A 6000-nucleotide genomic window follows, 5' to 3' on the forward strand; every position below is an offset into this window, starting at 1 on the left:
GCAGCTTCATTTGTCCATTTCACTTTACATTACCTATATATAACACTTACAGTATATCTATACACTGAGCGAGTTTCACATAACACTCAATAAACAATATTGCTGCGCCAAATAACACTGACATCTCCTTACATTGGTGGGCAGTGAGAAGGATGTCATAAATTAACACAACATAACAGGTGGAGGTAAGTTGTTATTACACTAATGTATTAATAAAAAATAAAAGTATGGGGACCTTCTGGCCAATGACCACCAATGTAAGGTGACATTGGGTGGACCTTGGGTGTGACCTACTTTACAATGTGAGAGGGCTTTTCGAATTTAACTGGGGTGCTGAAGGCCCTGGTATTTTGGCCACCTAGCAATGCCCCGGAGCTTTGAAATTTCATATTTTGCTTATTACATTGTATATAAATTATATTAATCAATATACTTGACATATGGACCCAAATGCACACATTTCTTCCAAAATGTAGATTATCTTTAGTGAAACATGTGGTGCTTAAAAATAATTACGATATAGTGACCTCGTGAATCAGTTAAGGTGTAATCTCACTATTGGAGCAACTGGTAAACCAAACACACATGGCCAAAATCTAATTTGAGCAGCTGGGGAGAGACAACAGTAGATAAACACACTGATGAATGTATTAACCCTTCAAAAGTCACACATATATAACACATGATGAACAAAAAACATGCTGATTGTGGTATGTATCCAGAATATTAAAATACACACTCCTGAATAAATGCAAGATTTTTTAATTGCACAAATAATAATATATTGATACAAATTAGACTGTATCAGGCAGGAAATGCTGCCAAGAAACAGCCCCTCTCCCCACAAAATATTCGACATATTGTTGTCTAACATCACGGGCACTTCTGGATGACAAGCCAGAACGGGCTACTTCCATAGGTGTCATAGGATCAACAGGCCCACGTGGTTCAGCCTCTACACTCGGCCCTGGCATGGCAGGGTCACTCTCAATTGGCTGAAAACTTACATATGTCTCTGCATGCCTGCGCAAAAAATTATGCAAGATGCAGCAACAGAAGACCACATTATTAATTTTGTATAATGCCAGATAGAGGGAGGTCAAGAAAAGTCGAAACCTAATTGACATTATCCCGAAGGCATTATCCACCACTCTTCTAGCACGGGATAGGCGGTAATTGAAAATCCTTTGCTTGGGGGTGAGGTTTCTCAGAGGGAATGGCTTCAAAAGATGCTCCTCAAGCGCAAAGGCATCATCAGCCACGAAAACAAAATTGAGACCCTCAATTGTGTGCTCCCTGGATGGCAAGTTGAGAGTGCCATTTTGTAGCCGCTGAGCAAACTCGGTTTGGTCAATGACTCCCCCATCAGAATTGCAGCCATTCTTTCCAATGTCCAAAAACAAAAATTCATAATTAGCATTGACGATTGCTAGCATGACAATGCTAAAAAAAACCTTTGTAATTGAAATAATAGGATACCGAATTAGGTGGTGGGACAATGCGGACGTGCTTGCCATCAATAGCACCCCCACAATTGGGAAAATTCCATTGCTCATGGAATTGGCCAGCAACTTCCTGCCACTGCTCTGCGTTGGACTGAAACTGTTGGAAAAAAATTAAATAAAATTAGTGCTTGAGCACATCACATTATTACACACACATTTGGCAGAAAAATGCTTATGCAACTTTAACATAAGAACAACATGAAGGGAATCTTTAGCATTTTGGGGTATGACATCTACAAACCCAATTCCAAAAAAGTTGGGACACTGTACAAATTGTGAGTAAAAACAGAATGGACTAATTTACACATCTCATAAACTTATATTTTATTCACAATATATTATAGATAACATATCAAATGTTGAAAGTTTGACATTTTGAAATGTCATGCCAAATATTGTCTCATTTTGGATTTCATGAGAGCTACACATTCCAAAAAAGTTGGGACAGGTAGCAAAAAGAGGCCGGAAAAGTTAAATGTACATATAAGGAACAGTTGGAGGACCAATTTACAACTTATTAGGTCAATTGACAACATGGTTGGGTATAAAAAGAGCCTCTCAGAGTGGCAGTGTCCCTCAGAAGTCAAGATGGGCAGAGGATCACCAATTCCCCCAATGCTGTGGGGAAAAATAGGGGAGAAATATCAGAAAGGGGTTTTTCAGAGAAAAATTGCAAAGAGTTTGGAGTTATCATCATCTACAGTGCATAATATCATCCAAAGATTCAGAGAATCTGGAACAATCTCTGTGTGAAAGGGTCAAGGCCAGAAAACCATACTGGATGCCCGTGATCTTCGGGCCCTTGGACGGCACTGCATCACATACAGGAATGCTACTGTAATGGAAATCACAACATGGGCTTAGGAATACTTCCAGAAAACATTGTCGGTGAACACAATCCACTGTACCATTCGCCGTTGCCAGCTAAAACTCTATAGGCCAAAAAAGAAGCCAAATCTAAACATGATCCAGAAGAGCAGGCGTTTTCTCTGGGCCAAGGCTCATTTAAAATGGACTGTGGCAAAGTGGAAAACTGTTCTGTGGTCAGACGAATCAGAATTTGAAGTTCTTTTTGGAAAACTGGGACGCCATGTCATCCGGACTAAAGAGGACAAGGACAACCCATGTTGTTCTCAGCGCTAAGTTCAGAAGCCTGCATCTCTGATGGTATGGGGTTGCATGAGTGTGTGTGGCATGGACAGCTTACACATCTGGAAAGGCACCATCAATGCTGAAAGGTATATCCAAGTTCTAGAACAACATATGCTCCCATCTAGATGTTGTCTCTTGCAGGGAAGACCTTTCATTTTCCAACATGACAATGCCAGACCACATACTGCATCAATTACAACATCATGGCTGCGTAGAAGAAGCATCTGGGTACTGAAATGGCCAGCCTGCAGTCCAGATCTTTCACCCATAGAAAACATTTGGCGAATCATAAAGAGGAAGATGGCACAAAGAAGACCTAAGACAGTTGAGCAACTAGGAGCCTGTATTAGACAAGAATGGGACAACATTCCTATTCCTAAACTTGGGCAACTTGTCTCCTCAGTCCCCAGATGTTTGCAGACTGTTATAAAAAGAAGAGGGGATGCCACACAGTGGTAAACATGGCCTTGTCCCAACTTTTTTGAGATGTGTTGATGCCATGAAATTTAAAATCAACTTATTTTTCTCTTAAAATTATACATTTTCTCAGTTTAAACATTTCATAGTTTCATATTAGTTGAGGTTGAATAAAGACAATAGTCCATCCAGTTCAACCTGTGTAGGTGTGTGTGGCCCTAATCATCTCACATACCCCTGAATGTTCTGATCCTTGAGATGTACGTCTAAGAGTCTTTTGAAAGCCATCATACTTCCTGCAGAAACCACCTCTTGTGGTAGAGAATTCCACAATCTTGTAGCTCTAACAGTAAAGAACCCCCCACGTTGCCTGAGGTTAAAACGCTTCTCCTCTAATCGCAATGCATGCCTTTGAGTCCTCATGCACTCTCTATGACTGAATAGCTTTTTTTCTATGTTGAGATCACCATTGAGGTATTTATAAATTGCTATCATGTCCCCTCTCAGGCGTCTCTTCTCTAGGGAGAATAAATCAAGCGATTGCAGACGCTCTTCATAATTAAGCTCCTCCAAACCCCTAATTAGTTTAGTTGCCCTTCTCTGGATCCTCTCCAGCTCCAACACATCCCTCCTGAGGACTGGCGACCAGAACTGGACAGAATACTCCAGATGTGGTCGGACCAGAGTTTTATAAAGTGGAAGGATTATAGTCTTATCTCTGGAATACATCCCTTTCTTTATGCATGCTAATATTCTGCTGGCTTTGGCAGCTGCCGCTTGACATTGCATGCTATTGCCTAGTCTATCATCTACCAAAACTCCCAGATCTTTCTCCATTTTTGAATCCCCCAAGGGTTCCCCCCCTAGCATGTATTGTGCTTTTATGTTTTTAGTCCCCAAGTGCAAAACCTTACACTTCTCCACATTAAACCTCATTTGCCATGTCGTAGCCCACTCTGTTATTTTGTCCAGGTCATTCTGTAGGATATCTGCTTCATGCTGTGCAGTTATTGCCCTGCCCAATTTTGTGTCATCCGCAAAAACTGATATAGAACTACTGATCCTATCCTTGATGCTATTTATGAATAAATTTGATTTGATATGTGATCTATGTTTTATTCTGAGTAAAATATTGAAATTTGAAACTTCCACATCATTGCATTCTGTTTTTATTCACAATTTGTACAGTGTCACAACTTTTTTGGAATCGGGTTTGTACATACATTTAATTTTCACCTCCTAATGTCATAATATTGTAATTCACCAGCTACAGCTTTTGTATATGCTGACTTTTACATTTAGCATGGGTGGGTGGGTAAAACTATGCTTTTAAACATCATTAAGGGCTTGTGCCCACTGAATGTTTTTACATCAGAAATTAAACATACACAATCATAGGTTTGAAGGGATGAACTGATGTCTTTAATAAACCTCATAAACTATGTAAAAAAACATTTCTAAAGGAATAATTGGTTCTGGGAAAGTCAGAAAATTACACAGATACAATATACTGTTAACAGGCTATGCGTTTAGGGACACATAGGAGAGAATGCTGGGGTGGTTACTGGGTCATTTTAAAAATTCTTTAGGAAAATATATAGCTTTACTACTATGTGCATGAGGCCAGAGGGTAGTTACAAAATAATGACATCTGTAATTTGATGTACATCCAAAATGATCTAAATTAGGTTGACATGACAAATACATGGAATGTAATATAAAAATATGAAACATACCTTGCTATAGTCCTTCTGCAAGACTTTAATGATAGCAGAGCAGGTCTCAGGGATGATGACTCCAAGAGCTTGGGGGGAGATGCCTGTGGTGAACTTGAGATCCTGCAGGCTTCTCCCTGTTGCAAGATATCTCAATGTTGCAATTAGCCTTTGCTCAGGAGTAATTGCAACCCGCATACATGTATCCTGCTTCAGAATATAGGGTGGACACCAAGGCAAGAAGACAGTGAAAAATTGGATCCGTCATCCTCAAATAATTCCTGAAGTCATCAGGATTATTTTCCTGTAGCTCCCACAACAAGGACATGTGGGACAATTGATCACGGTTGAACAACCAATTTTTGGTCCAGGAGGTCCTCTTTTTCTTCTTCTTGCAAAGAACTTGGCTCAGAGCAATTACTCCCAGCCCAACAACAGCAAGAGTAGAATCCTCGGTCATCATAATTGCTTCTCGAACGATGTCTCGGAAACTAGCGAAATGTCGTTAACCAAACAAATGCTACCGAAATCAGCGCGAGAAGCCCAGAAGGGTCATGGTCAAAAACTCACTTCCTCTTTTGTAGCGTTGGACGTAGTGACGTCATCTTTTGTCGGATGACAAAATCTGTGTGCAGTCTAGAGCACATTCCAACCAACAGACACGCACTCTGGACAAAAGACGGACGACCAGTCGGCGGAAATTCGTTGCGTGTGTACGAGGCTCCAGTGTTCCACAGACGTGACCAAAAAGGAAAAAAAAAGGGGGTCCACATAGCGTAAAACACTTTTTTTTAATAACTTCAATACCGGGCATTTCACCCCCTTCCTGCCCAGGCCAATTTTCAGCATTTAGTGCTGTTGCATTTTGAATGACAATTGCGCAGTCATGCAACACTGTACCTAAACCAAATTTATGTAATTTTTTTCCCACAAATAGAGCTTTCTTTTGGTGGTATTTGATCTCCGCAAGTTTTTATCTTTTTTGCTAAACAAATAAATAAAGACTGAAAAGTTTGAAAAAAAAAAAGTTTTTTGTTTATGTTATACAATTTTGTAAATAGATATGTTTTTTCCTGCACTGATGAGCACTGATGAGGCCGCACTGACAGGCACTGATGAGGAGGCACTGATGGGGTGGCACAGATGGGGTGGCACTGATGGGATGGCACTAATATGCGGCACTGATATGCAGCACTAATGGGCACTGATAT

The 6000-nt window shown here is 40.3% G+C and overlaps 1 pseudogene across 1 annotated transcript; it reads right to left on the minus strand.

Annotated features, from left to right (window-relative positions):
* Positions 1-794: 794 nt before the first annotated feature.
* On the minus strand, positions 795-5117 carry LOC309556537 (putative nuclease HARBI1; annotated as a pseudogene). The gene is made up of 2 exons: positions 4811-5117; positions 795-1602 (listed from the first exon to the last, which is right to left on the minus strand). The product of its transcript is annotated as a putative nuclease HARBI1 (transcript).
* Between the last annotated feature and the right edge of the window lie 883 nt (positions 5118-6000).

Source organism: Pelophylax lessonae, assembly GCF_965119305.1.
Source record: "Pelophylax lessonae genome assembly, chromosome: 5".
Classification (NCBI taxonomy): domain Eukaryota; kingdom Metazoa; phylum Chordata; class Amphibia; order Anura; family Ranidae; genus Pelophylax; species Pelophylax lessonae.